This window comes from Lepidochelys kempii, chromosome 25, assembly GCF_965140265.1.
Source record: "Lepidochelys kempii isolate rLepKem1 chromosome 25, rLepKem1.hap2, whole genome shotgun sequence".
Lineage (NCBI taxonomy): Eukaryota > Metazoa > Chordata > Testudines > Cheloniidae > Lepidochelys > Lepidochelys kempii.
Window position 1 is genome coordinate 15439983 of NC_133280.1, and position 24745 is coordinate 15464727.

Genomic DNA, 24745 nt, shown 5'->3' on the forward strand with positions numbered 1-24745 from the left:
CTTGAAAGCTAGTTGATCTCCTGAAGGATCATTGTCTTTGAAATTTATCTGTGTCAGTGGTTCCCAAACTTGTTCTGCCACTTGTACAGGGAAAGCCCCGGCGGACCAGGCCGGTTTGTTTACCTGCTGCGTCCGCAGGTTCGGCTGATGGCGGCTCCCGGGGGCTGCGGTTCGCTGCTCCAGGCCAATGGCAGCTGCTGGAAGCGGTGCAGGCCAAGGGACATACTGGCCGCTGCTTCCAGAAGCTCCCATTGGCCTGGAGCAGCAAACCGCGGCCACTGGGAGCCACAATCGGCCAAACCTGTGGACGCGGCAAGTAAACAAACCGGCCCGGCCTGCCAGGGGCTTTCCCCGCACAAGTGGCGGGACAAGTTTGGGAACCACTGACCTATGTATACATAACAGTGCCTAGGCACTATGGTGAGGAGTGCCATCAAAAGGCATGTAGTAATTATGCCAGTAAATGAAACTTGTTATAAATACAGAGTGTTGCATACTGGTGTACCTCAGTCCCTCCAGTTCTATGGGGCATGTAATAGTCTAGTCTCTTGTGGGCTGTGATACTTTGGTCTAATTTCAGGTGTTGGGTTTAGTGTGTGGGTATGGAGTGGTCCTGATAGTCTGTGATAGACAGGAGGTCAGACTAGATGATCCGATGGTCCCTTTTGGCCTTAAACTCTCTGACTGATTTAATTTCACTTTCCAAGGGCAGGGACTGAGAACATGTTAACAAAGAGCATAAACTGTGAAGTCAAGTTAGTTTTAAAAATATTAGGAATGCAGGGAAATATTTCTTTCAATATAGGATTCCCCCACACCCCAGCAATATCCTTTTAAACAAATTCTCATTATCCCCCTCTCAAGTGAAAGCTATGGAATAACTGAGCATCTGCACAGGAGCAGATGCCACTGTTCAGAGGTTTCCCAAAGTTGGGGAATAAGTAAATATCTGCGTAGCATAATTAAACAGCTCCCACCCAGGAGTTCCTGGTGACCATCACAAGTAAAACGTGTCTGCTAGCAACCAGAGGTCTCATAGGAGAGTGCTCCTTCAGCCTGTTTAAAAATTGAGTAACTCTTTAGGGGACAACCTCCACCCGGAACTGTTTGAGGACATGCTACAGCTTTCCTGCTAGTTGTACTCCACTTACTCCTGTCTGTAAATCAGTAGGTTCAAGCCTCATCCCAAGCAATCACAGTGTTAAAACAGTTCTTAAATTAGGGAACGAAAGTGGAAGAAACTCCTCAAGAATAAACATACAAGTTTTGTCCACATCTCTCTAGTTAAAATTGGGTGAACTGAATTATGGAATGGTCTTCTTTTAAGTGATTGCCAAAAATCAGTTTGCTACCAGAAAGGACTGGCCCTTTAAGGTTCAAGGGAATTTACTGGAAATATTGGGGATACTTTCAAGTAGTAGCTTGAGAGAAGCTGTTGCCCACCAAAGTTAGCTCTTTGTACAAGGTCTATTGCATAGAAAAATATATGGGAATGAAGCAGAATTGTCTGAAAATATTCAGTTTTCCAAAGGGGAATCACAGGTTCTTCAAGTGGGATTTAAAAAAAAACCAACAAGCTAGTCTTATCTGAGTTTAAAAACAATTTTTAAAAGTTCTTGATTCACTAAGAGACTGTATATTTTCTTTGTTTTAATTTCTGGGCACTTATCTGAGCAGATGGTGAGCAGTGAGGTTATATCAGCGTAATGTAGAACCTGACACCACATACAGGGTTTTTATGTTTGTTTGAATTTCAAGAGCTGATGGATCATCTGTGTTTCTCCCTTCCGTTTCTGTGGAGGAAAGAAAATAAGAATAGTGGGTTTAAATTCTCCTTGGTGTCTCATTTAAGGTTGTAAATACTTCAAATTGTAGCAACATGATTTGTGATTATGGAGACAGCTTTTTTCCTCTTCAAATCTGTGACTGCCTTAGAGATTTGTTTTTAACTTTGATGTGGTGTAGTCTGCACAGAGGTTAAATCTAAACTTGGCTTTTGCAAGTGACGTCTTGAGAGAGCGAATTACGTTTGAAAAACAGTATTTTTTGAGTCACACCCTGCATTTTTCATTACTAGTTGTTGCTGTGTTTCAGCTTAGAGGGTAACTGAATAATATCTTTACTTGGAATGTATGCATAGAATGGAAATATCCTTCTCCTGCTGTGGGCGAAATCTGTTCATTTGGCAGTTGTGTTAAAAATGAAATAATACAAGGAGTTCATTAATTAGCTGTATTAGCCCCTGGGTTTGCCAATCCTGTATCTAAACTCTTCTGCAAGTTGTACATGTAATAATGTATATTTAATCGTATGACATGTCAGTATTACTTGTATTGAGTTAGCACTGCCAATCCCATTGTGGTAGACACTGTACAAGCATCTAGGGCAGTCCTTGCCCCAAAGAGCCTACAGCTTAAGGCCCTGATCCCATAATCCCTTAATCAACATGGGTGGACTGGTACAGCTGCAATAGCATGTGCTAATACAGACCACACATTCCCCGTCTAGTGCAACCTGTTCTGACTTCTTGACTGGCACCTCAGATAAGCGCAGACCCCAAGTAAACAAAATGTTTTCCTTCTGCAGATGTTAAATCTTCAAAAAATCAATGTAAGCTCATCTACACCATAGTAATATTGCTAATCCTGATGTTCTCTGTTGTCCTGTTGCTGTTTCTTCCCAACCCGCAACAAACCAAAGCTAGAGATGAGGGAGAGAGAGAGAAAGCAGGAGAGCACACAAGGAGTTACAATACAGGTTTGCCAGGCTGAAAGCCCTTCTAATACAGAACTGCCAATCCCCCTAGGATGTATTATTCCTGATGTCCCAAGGGTCAGTGCAGGACAGCAGGAGATTGGATTTGTAAGCCAGAGTGGTTTTGGGATGGGGAAGCTGACTATCAGAGGAAAGAATGTGTTTCCCTTACAGAATGTTGACCTCTCCGAACGTTGTGGGTTTGAGAGGGATCCAAACCAGCTCTGTATATAGGTCATGAATGGTTCCAGTATGCCATGCATTGCCTCCCAGAAATCATGCTCTCCCAAAGTGAACCTGGGCCATGCATGGAACTTGATCAAACAGGACTCGATAGGATCCCTAACCCAGTGAGAACCAAGGTTTTAACTGTACTCGTGAGAGTGGATGTCTCAGATGGCTGGCGTATCAACTTCCTGAGCCAGGACCTGAACTGCGGTGGGTTTTCCCCTGCCTCCCAGAAGCAGTGTTTCAGAATATTAACTGAGGGTTTCACCTAGTTCTCTTGTTTCACCTAGTTCACTGTTTGGCACCTCTCCTTCCAGTATAATGGGGCTGTCCATACATTACATAATGCATCAGTGAGTGGGTGGGTCCTTAACTTCGTAAGTTTCTTTCAGTGTTACCAGGGGTGGGTGGATTTTAAATTGCATAACATTTTTGGGAGATTTTCATGGACAGCCCCCATTTGACATCCCACTGGTCAGGGCCGAGCCACAGCCACATAGGAACAGAGATTCCCCTTGGAGATGCTGCTGCTGCACAAGGACTGGCAACAAGGGGCTGCTAAAGACTGATGCAATGTGACCCACCCAACACTTTCATTCCTTTCTTGAGGACCCTGACACTACAGCCCCATGTGGATACAAAATCTGTATCCACATCCGAGCTGTGATCCCCACACATGACCTGCGGATATCCATAGAAATGGATATCCATGGCTATGAAGTGGATAGCCGTAGATTTGCATGGTTCTACGCGGGACCTTTGGGGACAATCTCTGAGCCCCAATGAAACTGAAGCACTAATAGTCCCCAAGCGCTATTCAAAGCCTGATCTTCCTTTGGGTCATCTGGGTCCCTGGTTGTTCCATAAACCAGACGAGGAAGCAGGACACTCGAACAGTAAACGAATGACTGGAAAGGGAATAAAAGTGCCACGAAGAAATGGAAACATAAGCAGGGAACCTCCATGTCATGCCACAGACGGGCCAGCAAACACTACAAGGGGTGTCTTGTGAGACTCATTTAGCAGTAGCTGGCGCAAGCTCCATAATTAGGAGTAATCTGTTTGCATTTCTTGGCTGTTGAGCTGGGCCCGTAGCAACACTGTAACTCATCACAGAGTCTGGGACATTGTAGACTTGGGCTGTCTGTACCAGAAAATAAATTACCTGGCTTGACTTATGACCAAATAGAAGCATTACTCAGAGCTGTTGCTGAGCTCTGGTCCAGAAATCCAGGAGCCTTGTTTATGTCACATGGAAAAAACAAAAGGGGAGAGAATCTTTTTATGCAGTTGCTGGAAAAGATTTATTAAAAAGAGATGAAAATGTCATTGAACTTGAATTGGACCTCATAACCTCCTCCCATGACTTGTGGTTTCAGATGCTGCACCAAGGCAGAATGAAGGCACCATGTGGTTAGATTTTTGGGAAACAGATGGCATGCTGGTCACTGACAAAGGATTTAATATATTATAGGCTACCTTACTAGCAACAGATTTGCATGTGATTCTATTGGAAGACAGGCTCACAAATGGAACTTGAGGGAAGGTTGGCAGAGCCATAATTCTAAGTGGCACTTGAACAATGCCTTTAATTCCCCCCCTCCCCAACATCACCACCTCACGTTGAGTAATATGAATGCATTGGGCAGTGGATGCCTGTGGACCAAGATCAACACCAGGCCACTGGCCAAAACACATCAGGACATGGGGAAATACTTTCTGCATTAGGAGAGGAACTTGCACAATATAACAGATGGCTCATAGAAAGTTCAATGCCGCACAGGGCAGAAGAGAAAAGGGCTCCAACAGAAGTTGGAAACAATTTAAAAAAAAAACCAAAAAACCCCACCAAAACAAAACTCAGTAACTCCCCCAGATCTGGGGATTAGTGGAATTTGGAGGGGAGGGAGATGGTGCATCCCTTTCAATTGACAAATACATTCATCTGCAACCAGACCATGCGTTGTTGGTTTTGAAGTTGGAAGCCAAATCCTGGAATGATAGGAACACCACAGAAGTTGCACATTCATTCTAGGGCAGGGTGGCTTTTCATGTCACTCTAACATAAGTGGTGGAAATGGGTCCTACCTAGAGCGCATCTATAGCTCTCCTTTGTCATGATGTGTGAACACTGGTGGGTGGAATAAAACTTGGAGGATCCTTCTCCCAGAAGTGAGCAGACTTTGCCATGGGATGTTGCCTGCCTGCTGGCATGCTTATTGCAAAGGTATGTGGATGTTGGCTCAGGCTTTCAGGTCATGCGCTGGGAGAGCAAAGTACGATAGATGGAAGAACTGGTTTAGATAAAGAACTGACCTGAACGGTTGCCAGAATCTCAAACTGATCTTCAACCTTTTCCCTGGAGCTTAGAAAAATGTGGTTGATTATTTTCCCTCTGCCCTACACATTGTGTTCCTCCTGTTGGCTCTCCTGGAAGCAGAAATGTTGAGATACCACTTGGAGGGGTTGTTCTTATGGTATATCTGGCTTGATGGGTATTGGGAAGCACCAGAAGTCATGTGAGAACCTGATTTTGTAACATTCTGACCCAGTTATGGAGACAATTGGTCTGAATTTATGGGTTCTTTAATCCCAACATCTGGAATTTAACCAGTTACTTGTGAGTAACTGGCTTCAGAGGGGTAGGTATGTTAGTCTGGATCTGTAAAAGCAGCATAGAGTCCTGTGGCACCTTATAGACTAACAGACATACTGGAGCATGAGCTTTCGTGGGTGAATACCCACTTCATCGGATGCACGTAGTCTACATGCATCCGACGACGTGGGTATTCACCCACGAAAGCTCATGCTCCAATACGTCTGTTAGTCTATAAGGTGCCACAGGACTCTTTGTGAGTAACTGTCTTCCAGGTACTCCCCCCACCCATGTAGCACAGTGTGCATGGCTGAGTGGCTGGTCTGCTTTGGTGGAGACACTAGACATGCATCGATCTTTTTGTGCTGTTACAGCAGGGACTGTTCTTCCTGGGTACCACTAGAGGCCACCGCAAACCTCACTTAAGAAAAGAGCACCAGCTGGAATACATGGCAAATAAGTCCGTGTTTTATAGGGAGAATCTGGGGGCACAACTGGAACTTGGATCTCCCTAGGACAATTTCTGAGGTAAAGGAGCCGCTCCCAGATGTAAGCACAAGCCTGCAGGTCACCTCTAGCAGTGATCTCATCAGATTTTACAAAGTAGGTAGGGTCAGACCTGTCCACTGCTAGGACGGGGCAGGAGATCTCCTGGGAAATCCCAGGTCTTGCTACCCACTTTCCTGGGTAAGTGGAATTTCCCTAGGAGACGTGCTGACCTCCATCTGTTTGCTTTAGTTTTTCATATAAGCAGAAGTCAAAAGTCAAGCAGAGACCACCCCCCTCAGCCTCCCTCTGACTCCTGCTTTGCCATTAAAATCTGTCTCTCACTATATCTTTGGTGACCATGCTGGTTGTTCAGCTCAGGCATGGTTTCCTTGAATTGTGTGTGTTTGGCTGAAAGAAGTGGTGGATGGAATGGCTGGCACTGAGAAGGGCTAGAAGACTGAAAAGCTGTCAAGTAGAGGAGAGACAAGGCACGTAAAGAGGACTCGCAAATTCACCCCATGATAGGTGTTTCTCTGCTTGGCCTCTACTGCCTTTGTTAGGAACTCAGTACCTCTTAGACACATGGTGTTTTGGCTGTAGCCGAGACTCCTAAGAGGAACTGACTGCTGGGTTAGCTGGAGGAGATTGGCCTTTGTGGGATGAAGCCTTGTCTAGAAACAGAGTTCATGGGACCAACACTGGGTTTGTTTATGGAATTAAAATTAGAGCAAGCCTGAGAGCTGGAGGTGAGTGGGTTCTTGCGCCTATCTAACCCTGGGATGGGCAAAGTGGCTTTGATGAGATGGGAATCGGTCCTGAATCTTCACCCAAACCGCCACACTGAATCTTTTAGTGCTGAAAATAAATAAATAAAAGCTTTTCCTCGCTGTTTTTCTGCTTGGCTGCCTCTACAGCTCCAGGTGGGCCAGGAGAAGGAAGGGCCAGCTCATTCTTGCATGGTTTCTGGTCTGATATTTTTGCAGACTTGAGCAGTTTGGCTAAGCCTCAAGGCTCCAAGGATCTGGAGGGCTGCCTGTCACTAGTGAGTCTGTGCAGATGTGCTCTGTCTTGTGCACCTCTCCAGGGAAAAAGCATTGTGGTCTTCACCTGGAGAATGTTGCAGACTGGATTTTTCTCCTCAAGATTGTGAATGATACTTAGAAAGGCCCAAATTACAGACCGCCAGTATCCCATCACAGGTAAAGCATCATGAATACTGCAGAAGAAGAAACACACAGTGAGGTGAGAGGACAGCCTGGAGCACTAGGGGGAACTCACACGCTGGCGTATTGGTGTGTGTCACTAGTGAAGGTAGAGAAACAAGGTGGTTGAGGGCATATCTTTTATTGGATACCTCCCCCACCTCGTCTCTCGGACATCATGGGACCAGCACGGCTACAGCTATGCAGCACACATGAGAGAAATGGCAGCTAGGAGCTTTATTCTCAGTTTCACAGAAACAACGTTGCGCACATTTTATACTAAATCACTATTTTAGACTCTGGAGGCCAGCTGACTCCTGCTGGTTAATAAGAATTTTAAGGTTGCTCCAGCCAGATAACACAAGTGTTCCCGTCAGCCATGCAGATGCTGTGGCTTTGGGTACCTTACTGAAGAGCACCTGCATGCTTTGAGGGCTGAGCAGGAGGATGCTTATGCATGATTGTGACTCTGATCATTCAATGCCATTTTCTAACCAGCTGTGAATGAGGGCTCAGCTGGGTAGATCGGTGCTGTTGTTTCTCTTTAAAACTCCATCTTTGCAACCAGCTGCATTTCTCTTGTGGGAAAGACGAAGTGCGCCCTTGTCCAAGGACAATGGCTGTGTCCTTCCCCCACTCCCACGGCGTGGGCCGTGTAACCATCTCTGATGTCTGTTCATTCCTACGACAGCTGTGTCTTTGACAGGGACCTGCAGAATCCCACAGGCAAACACGGGTAAGGAGCAAGTACTGTGGCAAACTGCCCCCTCGTGGTGTAACAGGGCCTCTGTCAAGGACACCGGGTTTTACACTTCCACACATGTTCTTGAGGACTCTAAACTTCTTAAGAGGTTTAAGTTTTTGGGATGGCTGGTGGAGGCCCTAAACAGTTTCTGGGAAGGAGGCGCTCCATCACTAAGTCCTCTTTGCAAAAAAATCTTTCAAGTAGCCTCCCACCAGAACATACAAGGAAAAATGTAACCTGCAAGACTGAGGCTCTGCTACGGTCCCAAACTGATTGATTGATCCTTGAGATTGTAATTCTACCATGTACTAACCAGGATCCTGCAGCATATGGTCCTGCCAAGTTGTTTGGGCAAGGTGTAGCTTTGTGTGTGTAGCACTCCCCATGAACCTCCCATTTCCATAGCAACTCCAGCAAGCACTTGCACCTGAAGAATTTCCATGGCAATTCATAAAATGCTTTCTCCTCATTTCATAGAATTTCTCCTCTGATCTTGGTTTCCCTGTGTTGTTACTGTCTTGTTACTGTAATGAAGCTCTGGGGGCTGGGGCAGTCAATCCAGCTTATGCAAGGTAGTGTTTGGAGTTCCTCTGAGTATGGTTTTGTTAGTTCCCTAAAGGTAATCTTAAAAATAACCCCCCAAAATCTCTCAATCCAGTTCCTAGTTGTTGAGTGTCCACACTGCAAAATCCAGTGCAGGTGGGCCCTGTAGTCAGCTGCCTCAGTGCGTATCCAGTTTGGTGAAGAGGGGTTTATGACTTGAGGCAAGACTACTATATTGCTGTTCTTGGAGGACAGAAGGACTCCAATCTCCAGGTCAGCACTGTGAGCATTAAAGTTAACAGACAAAACTAAGGAAAGGCCACTCCATGAAGGTGGTTTGCAGAACAGGGGCTCCCAAAACTCTGGCACAATTGATGATTGCATTGATTACTTACCAGGAGTCCATGGGCCACATTTGCATGAAAGGGAGCCGATAAAAACCTTCCCTAATCTTTCATAAAGAGAGGTAACAGAATGCCGTGCTCCATGTTGATCAGCGAAGCTATGCTGCGTCGTAGAACTACCTGTGCTGTATTTGGTCTCGTCAAGAGACCTTAACCCTGCTTATTCTAAGGGCTGATATTTGGAACTAGACTCTGCTCCCTTGGTCCTTCCCTACCCTCTTTCCATACTGGATGCTGTGAACTGAAGGTATCCAGAAAATATTAAATTTTTTTCAATAGAAAGGAGACTTTTCTAGAGTCCATTCTAGTGACTGCTTCAAAGAGAAAGAATTTATTGGCTACTTGCTCCTTCAGGCAGTAGGATAAGAGAGTAAGAAAGAAAAAGATGTTGGGGGAAGGCAGACATTAAACTAAAAAGTAAGGATCGTGTGATCAGTCCCATTAACGACGTGAAATTTAATGCCAGAAAATCCCACTTTCCTGGAAATAGACAAAGTGTGTGTGTTTTCTTCAGAAGGCAGGAAAATTATATGTGGTTAAAGCCTTGTGAAAAAAAAAGTGGTGAAAACAGGCTTGAGTTATGCATCCCCCTCCAAACCCACAGAAAGTTATGCAATCCAGACCCACTGGACTGAGCTGTGCTGAAAAAAAGAAGATCTAGACTTCTGAGCCCATGATTTCCCAGCTCTCAAATTAAAAAGAGCAAGTGGTGAGAGTAGGGTGTGGGGAGAGATTCAGAATGTCTGGGATGTTATCCACTTCATGAATCTGGAGCAGTAGATTTAGAAGGCTATGCAGGTAATTTTACTTGTGTGAGGGATAGACATCTGAGGAGATACGAATTGTACCATCTGCCTCCAAGCCCCGATCTCTACCTTTTCTTCATTGCTGGAGATATTTGGCAGGCAGGCTCTGCACCTAGATTGTTTAGATACCAAGAGTAAAATTTTGGGTTGTGTTCCCTAACTGTTAGCCATGCGATTCTAAGTTTTTTGACTCTTCCAGGGAGTTGGAGGGTGCCATGTTGTACTTGCTTTAGTTTGCAGATTTACACTTCATGGCATCCCCCAACTAAGAATATCAGCAAGGGCAGTCTAGAGGTACCATGTGGTATATCCTTTCTCCCCTCTTAATGCAGGCTAATTCCAACTGCAGGCACCAAAGAGGGTTACATCTCTTGGAAGATCTGACGGCAGTTTAGACATCTAGAACAGCGGTTCCCAAGCAAGTGGTCACTGGCAGTCTGCAAGGAGCTGGCTGGTTGTACGCTGCTGTCCCTCCTCACCTCCAGCTGCTAACCTGTATTGGGTGGCTAAACATACATTACATCTTTTCCTGGGGTTTCTTTTCCAGATAAGTAAGATCACTGGTTGCCACAGGGATGTTATGTAAGCATGAAAAAGTGGGCCCTGTGAATGCTAATGAGAGGAAATATCCAAAACCAATTCTTCATTAAGATTTGGTCAACGCTTTGAAAAGTTTGAAGACTATTGTGGTATAGATGTTCAGGGGGCATGTACCCCGTGTGCAGTTATAAAGCATAGTGTGTAGACTTTCCTGGTGTTCCATAGGGAAGATCACAGTTAGAGGGGACAGCTTTGTGGTCTGTGTGAAACATAGTTGCTGGAACCACTGATTCAAAATGCTGGAATTAGTTCACCACTTCATCTTTCCAAGGCAGAGGATTTGAATTTCATGCAGTTTCCTGTGTGTGTGTGTCTTAGAAACAGAGGCTGTCTGTTGTGAATGGACACTAACCATTCCTTGGCTCTTACCAAGAAGAGGTAAGGTTTGCTCCAGCATCACTGGCCAGATGTTCCCCTCTCCCCTCTGTTCAGCACTCTGCTGGGTACTGGAAGCTTCTCCCCATACCAAAGATGGCTGTGTTTTGGTGGTGGTATATATGCACAGTTTGTCAAATCCTTTGGGATCCTGCAAGCTAAAAAGCCCTGTAGAAAAGGGAGGCATACAGGCAGCCAGGGGGCTCCACTCTGCACACTGCCCCCACAGCTCCCATTGGCCAGGAACTGTGCAAGGGCGGTGCCTGCGGACGGGGCAGCACACAGCAGAGCCGCCTGGTCATGCCTCCACATAGGAGCTGGTGGGGGGACATGCCCTGCTTCTGGGACCTGCTTGAGGTAAGCGCTACCCTGAGCCTGCACCCATGAGCCCCCCCCATGCCCCAACCCTCTGCCCCAGCTCTGATCCCCTTCCCACCCTCCAAACCCCTTGGTCCCAGCCTGGAGCACCCTTTGGCACCCCAAACCCCTCATCCTCCACCCTACCCCAGAGCCCACAGCTTCAGCCCTCCAAACCCCTCGGTCCCAGCCTGGAGCACCCTCCTATACCCTAAACCCTCATCTCCAGCTCCCCCCCAGAGCCTGCACCCCCGCCCAGAGCCCTCACACTGCACCCCCCTGCTCCAGTCTGGAGCCCCCTCATACATCCCAAACTCCTCATTTCTGACCCCACCCTGGAGCCCGCACACCCAGCCAGAGCCCTCACCCCCTTCTGCACCCCAACCCCAATTTATTGAGCATTCATGGCCCGCCTTCCGATTGCTATAGCCCGATGTGGCCCTCAGGCCAGAAAGTTTGCCCACCCCTGCCCTAGGACATCAAACTTGGGTCCATCAAATTTGGCATCTTGCCTCTAGTGGGGTCAACACTAGGTACTTGTGTGTTTAATAAAAGATCTGATGAAAGCTCCATAAGAAATGTTGTTGTCCCTCAGATACTGAGGCTGGAGACATGATGTACAAGTTTAAGTGTGTGAGCTCAGAGCCCTGAGCAGTTCCAGTCCCTCTTGTAGGAGAGAATTCCTGTTAACACCTTTGCTAAAGACCATTTCATGACACATCAGGAGGCTTTGTCTGCCTAGATGCATTACATACATCACTTTTCAAATAAGAGCTTGCTTAGAGCAACTGTTTTGAACTCTGCCAAATCCACGGAAGTGTTGGGAAGTGACCGCTTGTTCATTGGGCACCGAGCCAACAAGTGGAAAGCAGTCAGTAAACTGTGTCGTTTGTCCTAAGGGTAGAGGAGGTGGCTTCTGGGAAATGAAGGGACCCAAAAGAGAAGCCACTGCCAAATAGTTTTACTGCATGCTGAAAATGGTGCCTGCTCCTAGCCCTGGGGCAAACTTCTCCCAGCAAAGCATGCAGCCTTAACCACACCAGCAGTTTGCATCTCCTTTCGGAGAGAGTGGCTCTTCGTCATCTTCTTTTTTCCTAGTCCAGGTCAACTAGTTATCCCAGTTCCCCCGATTTCCCTCCCTCCCCAGCAAGCCTGAGCTCCTGCTGGCCCTTGGAACAGGAGTAGCTCATTGTTGCAAATGAGTTTAATCCAATGTTAGAAGCCTTTATGGTCCTTAATAGAAAATGGCATGAATAGCAAAGGAAAAAATGTCAGATGTTTCCTGTAAGGCTTTTAACTGCTCTCCTGGGTGTGTGATTACAGCATATGCTGGAGATAGGTTTGAGCAGGGTGGTGGTGGGGAAGAGGCGCTCTGGCAGCATTTCACATCCCCATCTGCAAGCCTCATTACAATGTGCTACTTGAGAGGAAACGGGCCGGGGGGGGGGCGGGGGGGGGCGGGTTTGCGGGAAAACAAGCACCAAGGCTCTCCATGGCCAGAGCACATCACTGCTTTCCAGTCCTCTGGTCTCCAGAACCTGAACCTTCCCAGGGAGCAAGAGTCTCTCATCCTGCAGGGTTAAATTGAGGACAAGGCATGATTAAGGGGGAATTGTGGGAAGTCTGTAGGCTTCTAAAATCCCCCGACCACCCTCTTGTCCTCGGGCTTGTGAAGAGTCCAAACATCTAGGCCACCACACTTAATATCAGGTTTCTAGTCTGAGATTTGTGCTTTGCAGGAGATTTCTCATGATGAACTTTGAGTCAACACCCTAGAGAGTCTGGCCGACAATCTCTAGGGCGAGTTGGGCTTCCAGCCAACCCCAAATATCACCAAGCTGTTGCCTAATGGGCCAGGATGACTTGACCCCAGCAAAAAGGGTGGTGGGAGAAGACACACCTGAGAGAGTGTACTAGTACTTATTGGGACCCAAGAACCTCTTAATGCCACCTACCAAGGGGCTGCAGAGGGGTTCCAGGCATCTCGTGGGTCTGGTGCATCAAAGAATCTTTGATAAATGCCTGTGTCACTCTGGTCAACAAAATCACTGTGGAATCTATGTACAGATACCATGTAAGGAGGGGGTGGGTGGGTGTGTGTACACGTGAATAAAATATATCCTTAAAGTCTGTAGGTTCTCATCACCAGCAAAGGTGAAAAGCAGGTTTGCTGTCAGACAAGAGATGTTTGTTCATCTATCTGTTCATGTGTAAACTGAGTACTGGCTCATTCACAACAGGCTTCTTATCACCAGTTTGAACCGAATGCAAATGCAGGTTTGTAAGATCTTTGGACAAAGGAACCAAGAGAGGGAGAGAAACAGCAGGGGAGGAAGCACCTTATCAGAGGTTTGCTTGGCTATGTTTGGGTGGGGCCAGAGAAGACTCCCAGACACCCTGCACTGAGGAAGTAGGAGGACGACAGTGGTTTTGCTTCATGAAGAGGGGCCTCAGCCAGGCTTGGTCAAAACACTGATAAGAACTTTGGGCACTGGCGTGCAAGGTAGGCCCTATATGCTCAAGCGGCTGTGCTTTGTTCAATTGGTGGCCCACGGCCCAGATCTGGCCCGCCGGACTATTCCATCTTGCCCCCATGGAGGATGCTCTTCTGTAGAGCACACGGGCATCCTCTGCACAGCATGCATGCAAGGTCATCCTGCTTGGAGGGTGCCATTTTGGATCACCTGAGGTATGCAAGTGAATGATTGCATGCCTTACTAAAAGTGTTCCGCTAAGCCACGGGCTTTGGGTGAGAAAAAACTTCTTCAGACAGGAGGTTAATCTGTTGGTTAAATTGAGTCTCTAGAAAGCACGTTATGATTTTGATTCTTTTTCCAATATTCTTACTCATTACTACCTGACTCTCTAATCACTGATAACAAACAAGCATTTTCTCTATAGATAAATCGAAGTGCTGCGGTGTTGAGCAAGGTGCTGGTCCTGAACTGAATCGTACAAGCTGGAACCTACTGTTCTTTTGGGAACAGCGATCCTGGTAATTTGGGAGTGTTCAGGGGCTGGATGCTGCAGGGAACATGCGGAATATTCAGAGGTTGGTGTGTGCCTGTCAATACCTGTCCAGAGAGAACGAGGCCTGGTAGAGCTTGCATTGCAAGACTGGTGGATTCAGGGAGCGGATCCACAGCAGGCACGGACAAGGCTGCTACACGCTAAGGGCAGGCGATGGGGAGGTGCCTCACCACCCTGGGTGTATGCCTGAGGGGCATGACACTAATAAAGGATGTATCAATATCCAGTTTGTCTTCATCGACACCCAGAGTCTTTAGTCTCATTTCCCCATAAGTTCTCTTACCTCACAGGCAAGTCCAAAGTTTCCTATGGAGGCAGGGCCCAGGTGCCCAATTCTCCCCAAACTCAGTACCTTTTTCCACAAGATGATTCTCTCCTCCAGGCCCTTTCTGGAGCTGCTTTCCCCCTTGGCACTCTTCCAGCATTTCAGTCTTCGTGGGTATTGCCTCACCTTCTCCTTCTGTTCTCCTCTGCAAGGACCTACACCTGGTTATATAGACCCCAGCCACCTCCCACTCCCAGCAGCCTCTGAGCAGAGCGGTTCACTGGCATCAGCGGCTTGGGGGTTCCCTCTCCCAGGTGACATTTCACGCTGGCAGAGCTTGGCAGTGACCCTGACTGACCAGAAGAGAGAGGAGCCAGTCAAGCAGTGGAGAAAGCAGTTCCCAAGACCACCATTGAGCCTATTTAAAACAGGGATCATTCTCTTGCTGATTTCTTCCTTTATATTCAAATTTGTCAACTTTTTGCCATGTCAGAGAGAAACCCAGGGTGGGCGCAGTGAGTCAGATGAGAGGAAATCTCGGGCTCCTTCATTTCCTCGGAAGGAAGGCAGGTATGCTGCAAGCAGTGCACTAACTCTGGAGCAATAGACAGATGTTCCTCCTACACCGGGGGGTTAGAATTAACACATTCAGCAGAGATTTGGACTTCCACAGCCATTGGCTGGTCTAGTTTAGCCTGATCCAGACTCCCTGCTGAGCCATGGCTCAGGATCTCTGCAGTTCGGATATAGCTGGACTCTGGGGCTGTCACTGGCTCCATATATTTTATACTGCTGAAGAGTAGAGTTAGTGAAGGAATCTTTGCTCCTTTTCCCTTTGTTTCTTTTTCTTTCTCCCAGAGAGTCAGACACCTCATTCCCCATCCGCCCTGAAATCTGTGCTTTCTCCTGTCAGTCCCTTCTCAGTGACTCATCCTCCTGGCTACTGAGACATCCTTTGCAAGCTAATATCCTCTCCTGGAAAAGTTGCAGGTGTGTGGGTGAGGGTGCTCAATCAATATTCCATTGCCTTTGTTAGGGTCGAGTGTGCTGACTAATGTTCATCAGCTCTGCCAGCTGCTGGGAATCATGTACTAAGCATAAGAAGAGGAAGGGTGGCTCAGTGGTTACAGCAGTAGCTTAGGCCTCGGGAGGACCCAGGGTCTGTTCCCTGCTCTGCTACAAACTCCTTGTGACCTTGGTCAAATCACTCTGTCTCTCTGTGCCTCAGTTTCCCCATTTTCCAAACAGGTACCATAACCTGGCCCTGCCTCATGGGGATGTTGTGAGGATAAATATGTTAAGGATTGGGAGATGCTCAGACACTAGGATAAATGGACACAAATCAGATATTAGGAAAGGCAATATATAAAAACCTGTAGGAGAACACTTCAGCCTCCCTGGACACACACTAGCAGATTTAAAGGTAGCCGTCCTGCAGCAAAAAACCGTCAGGACCAGACTTCAAAGAGAAACTGCTGAGCTTCAGTTCATTTGCAAATTTGACCCCCATCGGCTCAGGAGTAAACACAGACTGTGACTGGCTCGCCAGCTACAAAAGCAGTTTCTCCTCCCTCGGTGTTCACACCTCAACTGCTAGAAGAGGGCCTCATCCTCCCTGATCGCACTAACCTCGTTATCCCGAGCCTGATTCTTTCCTGCATATTTATACCTGCCTCTGGAAATTTCCACTACATGCATGCGACGAAGTGGGTGTTCACCCACAAAAGCTCCTGCTCCAATACACCTGATAGTCTATAAGGTGCTACAGGACTCTTTGCCGCTTTTTCAGATACTATGGTGAGTACCTAAGACAGCAAGGGATCCTCTCAAATGCAGAGCTCCCCGGTGATTCTTGGGGAACATCCAAGGCTTCAGGAAATTGGTAGTGAGAGATGGAACTTCTTTCCCCTTTAGATCACTGGTGTGAGTTTGACCCTGGAGGGCAGTAATGATGGAAAGTTATTGTTTAGTGGTCCTGATGTGAAATGAGTTCAGAGTCCATTGCCTAGTGGACACCCCACAAATGACACTCTCTCTCTCAATTAGTACTAATTGGCTCCCTTGCTGGTTGTCTCAGCAGAGACACCACCAAATAAGTGCATCAGAGGGACTGAAGTAGGTGGCCTGTCTGAGGAAGCACGCACAGCCTGTGCGGTTCTGGCTCTGTGGATAAAGAGCGGATTCAGTCTCCAGGGTTTTCATTCAGGCACCTTTCGCCAGCACAGATTGAATTCCCTTTACAAAATAAAATAAAGCCTTTGTCTGTACAACACTTTTCTGTCTTGCCTTGCAATTGATGGATTACAAATGTCACCTACTCCATAGAGAAGTGTATAGGCTACACACTCTCTATACAACGGGACAACACTGAATAATTCCCAGTCAAGTCATGCTAATTTTGATTCTTACATTTGGCTGGAGGCTAAGAGTTGACGAGGACAAAGAGAATTTGAATGTGTTGTTTTATTTATGGGAATTCTTCCTCAGATGTTGGAGGGACTCTCTCCTTATTTTAGTTTCGAATAGACACATATATGTTTCATCGTCCTTTTTCAGGAGGATACAGCTGGCACTCTATAGCTACCTATACACCGTAACTTTGTGATGGTGCATAGTCAATCCTTCTAAAAAAATTTAAGAAAGTCCGGAGGGTGAAAATCAATCAATGTTCCCTTGAAAAATGGGACTTTCATACAGGGGACATTTTCAAATATAACTTTTAAAATCCTCATCTTCCAGGAGTTTCACTCTTGTTACGTATCTCTGTAATGTCAATAGCATTACCCTGAGCTCTCTACCTCCCTGCCCCAATCTACCTCCCTGCTTCCCATGCAGGACAATTCCAAGGAAAACCTGTTATATCATGAACAGTGGAATGGAACTCTTGTGCTACAGGAATAAGCCACAGGTGGCTGCGAAGTTGGGCCACGCAGGACTGCAAAATCTTGCTTCAAGCTGGTGCCACTTTGTAGCCTGGGATGCAGCAACGTGACCCAGGGATCGATCATGGCATGACACTGCATCACCTTGCCCCACTGCACAGATTCCATTGTCACATGACGGAACATCACACCACAGTGATATGACAAGACTTTATTTAAAAAAAATTCGGGCAGGTGGCAATACTCATCTTATTCAGACTCCAAGAATAGGATAGGGGAGAACAGGAAAAACAAATGGTCAAGTTATGCCTAAAAGTAATTTGCCACAAGGCATGACACACACACATGCTATTTAGGCTTGATCTTGTGCCATTAAAGTCAATGGGAGTTTTGTCATTGATTTAAATGGAAGCAGCATCAGACCCAGACTTCAGAGATCTTCAGGCTCTCACCTCCATTAATGTGGGGCAGATGGCAGACCCTATGGAATAGGAGAGTGTGATATAAACCATGGAGGCAGGCTGGAGATCTGCTGCAAGCTTTCTTTTTTTTGTTTTGTTTGTTTTTGTTTGCATTGTTGGTGTTTTTTTCTTTTTTTATCAACAGCATGTCTGGCTGTGTGTACCTGTATTTAGTCCTGATAGTTTTCAGTGTGTGATGAGCACCTACATCTAACAGACAGTAGAGCAGTGGATTTTGCATTGGCGAGCCCTTTCACACAGCAAGCCTCTGAGTGCCCCCCCATAGAAATTAAAAACACAAACACAATTTTCAATGCTAAATTTATAATCCTACCGTTTAAAATGAACTTACCTTTTCTCGCCACTTTTAAATGAAGACTAAAACACATTTTTATCAAATGATTGTGATAAGCAGAAAAGTTATTTTTTTAAATAGTTATTGTTTAATACTGGAGGGGGGAGGTGGGGGCATAAAGAAACTTCGCCAATATCATTTTTCCCAGCAGACCAAGCGTCCCACTGCCACCCTTGCTTCTGCACTGCTGCCGGCTAAGGCACTGCCTTCCGAGCCGGGCGGCCAGAGCGTGGCGGCTGCCCAGCTGTGAAGAACTGCAGCAGTCGCCATAGCATTGCAATGCCATACCATGCCACCCTTACTTCTGTGCAACATTTGGCCTTTGCTCTGGGAGGGGTGGTTACGGGAAGGGCGGGGAGTAAGGCAAATTTTGAGGTGGCTAGAGCCTGCACAAACCGTCCCCTCGCACCACCTCTGCCTGTGTATCTGACTGTTAAATTATAAATTACTTTTCTTTTTTTGCCGATCTCAGTGATCTGATTGGTCTGCAATTTAATGCAGCTCTTCAGCTGCTGAACAATCAAGCCCTCTAATGTTGTCTCAGTCCCAGGACTGGCCTTAGAGAAAATGGCACTGGACTGGAACTTGGGAGACCTCTGCCAGTGAGGCTGCTGTGTGGCTTTAGATAAGTCACCTTACCTCTCTGTGCTGGAGTTTCACCATCTGTAAAATGGGGAAAATATCCGTCTTCATATGGCACTTAAATCCATGGATGAAAGTGGCCTATTTAAGTGCCAGGTATTGCATCCTCTATTGGGCAGACTGTCTTGCATTTGATGGAGACGTGTAGGTCTCTTCGTCTATCCTTAACTGCTACGACGACTGCTCGGCTCCATTTTATATACTGCACGTATAAAATCTCCATGAACAGAAATCTCCATGTATTCTGCAAGAGCCTAGGATTGTCCTTAATATGATCACCAGTTTATAAAGCACATTGTCAAGTACTTCGTAAAAATACTATTCTAAAGGTTAGGAGTGTTTATTTTACTCTTCTTTGTTTATAAGTAGTCCACCCTTATAGGTTTGAAAAATCACTTATTTTTCCTTCTGACTTTGTCCTTCACTGAATATTTTCCATCCTCTGTGTTTTTAATTGAACTTCAAATCGACATGAACTTTTTCTTGTTTTGTTGTTTGTGCAGTAGCCTCGCTGATGTCGTCAGTGCAGCTCTGGGGACAAGGTGTGCACTAAGTTCAGCCACTGCACAGGGAACAAAATATTGTTATACTAGGGCCTACATAAACATTGGCTCCTCTTCATTTTTGTCTCACCAATATTAAAACAAGCCCCTGGAAATTGGGAAGACCTTTTCCCATTAAATCAAAACAAGCTTAAGGTAGGTCAGCAACTTTTAATACGGCCCTTATAAGCTCTGTTTGCACGCTTTCTAGTCTGCTGTGTATTTAAGCTGTGGGAATGTTGGCTGTAGCGAGATTTCTATCTCTCTGACCCAAATAAAGAAAGGTGCAGGGTGAGGCCAAGGAAAATATGAGTAGGAATGATCTCACCCTGTGGGGACACTGTGTGCTTGCTAAACTCCAGACAGACATGTAGGAACCCCTCACTATTTTCCTCCGCATGTGTATACTCCTACTATGAATGAGAGTGGAAATGACTTCCAGAAGCTGTTCTGGAAGAAAAAAGTGACCTGTAACTTCCAAAGGAAAGGCTAAAAACATAAAATGTCTGTGTCCCCATGTTACATAGAGATCTATCTAGAAAAGGGATGAGGTTTTATCTGTATTTAATAGGCTTTGCCCTGCATATTCGGAATCCTTCCGTCTGTCATCATTCTGAATTGTACTGGTTTACCCACCTGTAGAGAAATAGACAGAGATTAATGTGCCATCACTGAGCTTTTCTGCATTCAGAGTTTAGCACGTTCGAATCTACTTGCACGTGCCAAGAGCCTAGTGTTCCCCTTACGCTGCAATATCTCTATGGGCTTCATTGGGGTGACTTGCGATTTATGGTGGTGTCAGTGAGAGGCAACTCAGGCTCAGATTTCAAACGTGGTACCTAAGCAATGCACTCAAGGGGAATATTCCAGGCCTGTTGCTTTGGAGATGCATCTTCTGTATCTTGCTGAAAAATTCTGTATAATATGTATATATTTTTAAAAATGGTGTGGGGATTTTGGCTTTGTTCTGTAGAATAAAACATAGTTTGGCGTATATCTATATGCACTAGGAATGAGGCCTACAAGGGATTGGTGATGGGGAAACCCCCTCTGGGTTTCGAGTTCCATCCTAGACCAGGTAGCTGGGGGACTGACAGCTGCCACATCTCATGTGCACAAAATGAATTGCAAGTGGGGAAAGTGCCTGTTTCTAAAATGCCCATCAGACATAGTCGCGCAGTCTCAGGGTCTTGGTCTGGCTCCTTGCAGAAAGCTGTCCAAGTCCCAGAAAGAGACATCACAGTTAGCAGTCTTGGCACAGAGGCAGAGGATCGAATGGGCAGTGCAGACTGCCCTTTCCTTCCAGCCCTGAGAGCTGGATCCTCCACCGCAGTATGTCGGCAGGGGATTGGTGTGTAGTGAAAATGCTGTCCTGATGTCTCATGGCTGCCCCACCTGACACATCGGCCCCTCTTGCTGTACTTCTGTGGCTCCCCAGAACCATACTATCTGAGCCCAAGTAACAATCATTCTCTCTCTCCTCCACAGGTGGGATTTAAAATGGACAGATTAGGGTGTGTGTGCTGCTAAATTCCCTATTATCTAGCTTAGAAAGGTAATGTTCCACACTGGGCGAATTAACGAGGTCTCCAGGGTCTACTGATGGCTTCACTGGTATTAGACTATTGCGTCCTATGGGACGGGAGGTAAAGGAAGACATGGGGCTGGGCTCTGTTAGTGGGCGCCCCAGATGTTCTCTGCTCCTTTACCAGCCAGCAGTGGCACGGGTCACAGGTGGTAGCCCCGATTATTGTTAGTGCTTCCATGACTTCATCTTGTGTGAATGGGCTCACTTCCTGGAAGGAGGCAGCTTGGCTTGTTCCTGGTGTCCCATGAGCCTGTCCCAGATGCCCTCCACCCCAGGATTGCATTTGGTTTTCTCCCTCCCAGTGTTATTTTTAGGTTTTGTTTTCAGTCCACAGACGAACACTGAAGGAAGTGAATTAACATCTACTGTTTTGTGGTTTCACAGGTTTGTTAAATCATTGCACAGTATGAGAAAGTCGTGAGGGTTTTACACAACAGTGTGGTCAGCAGGCTCCAGTAACCCTAGGTGAGGCACTGGGTAGCCATGGCAGAGAGGTGTTTGTGTACAAATGCCGAGTCCAAAGCAAAGGGGTCCGGATTGCTGCTGAGGTTCCCTCCCCCGACTCTGCATGGCTCTGGGTGCTGCTCCCTTTCTGCTTAGGGGCTGTATCATTTCACATGTCCATTCACCATAGGTTGGCAAACATCTGGTTTGGAGAGGAGACATGAGGCAGACTTTTCTTTTTGGTTTCTGAAATTTTGCAAAACTAACAAATTTTGCAAAATTGCAAAACTAACAGTGCAAGAAAATAAACCCCTTATTAATTCCAAGGGAACAATTTCCAGGGCAGCTTCATTGGTCTAACCACTTGCTCTAGCTTCCTGTACTTTTTCTTATCTAGTTTTCGAAGGGCAGCATGTGACCTGCTTTGCCCTTGTCTGGGCATGGCTAGGAGAGGGGCCTGAGCAGCACTGTGTGCGCCATGGCTTCCAAACTCCTGTTTATGGGGCGTCAGCCCTTAAGGATTTTTATTGCTCTGATACATTAAGCAATGCCTCACTTGGATGGCCGAAAATGTTATTACTGCACAGGCACATTTTATTTGCTTTGGACGGGGTGGGCCCAGGTTTTATTTTTGTAATGCTGCGGTTTTGAGTGGCTGCTCTGTGGCTATACAGGTACAGACACTTCTCCATGTTAAGCAAATTCTCCAATGTGAATTCCTGCTGGGCTTTGCTCACAAGGGACCCTTGTGCGTGCTCCTCATTCCATGTGGGTTACGTCTCTCCCGTTTCACGCTTTTCTTCCTTGAACCAAACAGCTATTTTGGAGAGTCGGCGGTGGTCCTGGCATAATGAGCCTTTGGGCTTCTGTCGAAGTAACGTGCTTCCCATCAAATACTGCCACCACCAGAAGTGGCACTAAAGGGTCCCTATTTGGCCATCTAGCAGAAAGGCCATAGGCTGAATGGGCCACAGACACTGAACAATGGGCTTTTGACACGGTCTCCCATAGTATTCTTGTCAGCAAGTTAAGGAAGTATGGGCTGGATGAATGCACTATAAGGTGGGTAGAAAGCTGGCTAAATTGTCGGGCTCAACGGGTAGTGATCAATGGCTCCATGTCTAGTTGGCAGCCGGTATCAAGTGGAGTGCCCCAAGGGTCGGTCCTGGGGCCGGTTTTATTCAATATCTTCATAAATGATCTGGAGGATGGTGTGGATTGCACTCTCAGCAAATTTGCGGATGATACTAAACTGGGAGGAGTGGTAGATACGCTGGAGGGGAGGGATAGGATACAGAAGGACCTAGACCAATTGGAAGATTGGGCCAAAAGGAATCTGATGAGGTTCAATAAGGATAAGTGCAGGGTCCTGCACTTAGGACGGAAGAACCCAATGCACAGCTACAGACTAGGGACCGAATGGCTAGGCAGCAGTTCTGCAGAAAAGGACCTAGGGGTGACAGTGGACGAGAAGCTGGATATGAGTCAGCAGTGTGCCCTTGTTGCCAAGAAGGCCAATGGCATTTTGGGATGTATAAGTAGGGGCATAGCGAGCAGATCGAGGGACGTGATCGTTTCCCTCTATTCGACATTGGTGAGGCCTCATCTGGAGTACTGTGTCCAGTTTTGGGCCCCACACTACAAGAAGGATGTGGATAAATTGGAGAGAGTCCAGCGAAGGGCAACAAAAATGATTAGGGGACTGGAACACATGAGTTATGAGGAGAGGCTGAGGGAGCTGGGATTGTTTAGCCTGCAGAAGAGAAGAATGAGGGGGGATTTGATAGCTGCTTTCAACTACCTGAAAGGGGGTTCCAAAGAGGATGGCTCTAGACTGTTCTCAATGGTAGCAGATGACAGAATGAGGAGTAATGGTCTCAAGTTGCAGTGGGGGAGGTTTAGATTGGATATTAGGAAAAACTTTTTCACTAAGAGGGTGGTGAAACACTGGAATGCGTTACCTAGGGAGGTGGTAGAATCTCCTTCCTTAGAGGTTTTTAAGGTCAGGCTTGACAAAGCCCTGGCTGGGATTATTTAACTGGGAATTGGTCCTGCTTTGAGCAGGGGGTTGGACTAGATGACCTTCTGGGGTCCCTTCCAACCCTGATATTCTATGATTCTATGATTCTATGATTCTAACAACTCTCTTGCCCCTTAGCAAGGGGTCTTTCCAAAGCAGGATGGAGGGATGTTAGCTGGGGGGATAACGTGTGGAAAGCCTGCATGGCTTCTGCCCAAGCGATAGGTGTTCTTGGGGCAGAGGACTTTGTCTTTAGGGCTCTCAGTCCAGCATCTTTGACAGAATTTAGTTCACTGAAATTTTTTGGCTTAAAAAAAAAAAAAGGTAGGGCTGGCTTCCCCAGTGAGCGGCCCCCGAGAGAGGCGGTGTGGGTTGTTAGTGAAGATCTGTCAATCACAATGGTTTTGCTTTGGTTTGCCATGAAGGTGCTGGAAAGAATGATGAAAATTCCAGTATGGGTGGGAAGTGGCAGTTATTTTCAATTCAAGCTGAACTTTTATTTACAGCAAATAAAATTGGCATCGTTAGCATTCCTAGGGGTTCCTGACCCAACTGTAGCCAGCCCCACTTGGCTGAAGATGACTCTTGTGCGTTTCAGACAAGTTAAGAGTCATATAAAGGCTGCTTAACAGCTGCAAATTACTATATTTTGAATACAACTGTGGGCTGGCTCAACAAAGTAAAAACTTCCTGTTCCACCATTCATGGAACATAAAATTAACAGCTGCTGGACCACCACCTTTGCTGAACGCTCCCCTGCACTTTTGCCAGTGGGGTCCCTCCATATCGCCTCATCTCCCACTCTGTAGCACACAGGCTACATGGTCGTTCTGTCTTCAGACCTTACCAAAAGTTTCAGATGAGCATCCCAAGGTCCTGCTGTAAGTCCTGCTGCTCCACCCACGTAGAAGCCACCAGAGCACAGCTGCAGCAAGTCAGAGTTCACAATCCGACTGTGAGAGTGCACAGAGTAAGGAGCAGCGCCGGCTGGCTGTCGTCACTCCTGATAATCTTCCTGTGTGGGCCGCAGTTGTACCCATAACTTCCTCTTATTCTGATGACGCCGAGAGGCTCCTGCCCCAATCCCCATATGGGCAGGGTCATCTCAAAGCTGCCTTGTAAGTGGATTTTTGAGTCCTCCTGTGTTTGCTGTGTGGTGAATTAGGTGCTGGATTGAGAATCAATTATCCACACAGCTGGACCAGCAAAGGGAGCAGCAGAAAGAGCTCTCCCTCCCACCACCCTGCCAATATGCTTCATTCCCCAGAGGAGCCCCTCTTGGGTGAGGGCAAAAGCGTAAGTCTCCATGGCCTGTTTAAGTTCTGGCCTCTTCTGTAAGCTGGCTAACAAGGAGGCCAGCTAGCACTGCTTGTGTTGGTGGTTTGTGTGACATGGACACTTCACCTTCTGACAGGTT

At 46.7% G+C, this 24745-nt stretch overlaps 1 protein-coding gene across 1 annotated transcript in view; it reads right to left on the reverse strand.

The window, feature by feature from the left end:
• Positions 1 to 332: 332 nt before the first annotated feature.
• CRTC1 (CREB regulated transcription coactivator 1) overlaps positions 333 to 24745 on the reverse strand; it is a 134653-nt gene continuing 110240 nt past the window's right edge. Inside the window, exon 16 of the transcript XR_012156180.1 lies at positions 333 to 1793. The gene's annotated coding sequence lies outside the window, so the exon portion shown is untranslated. The remainder of the gene's footprint in view (positions 1794 to 24745) is intronic.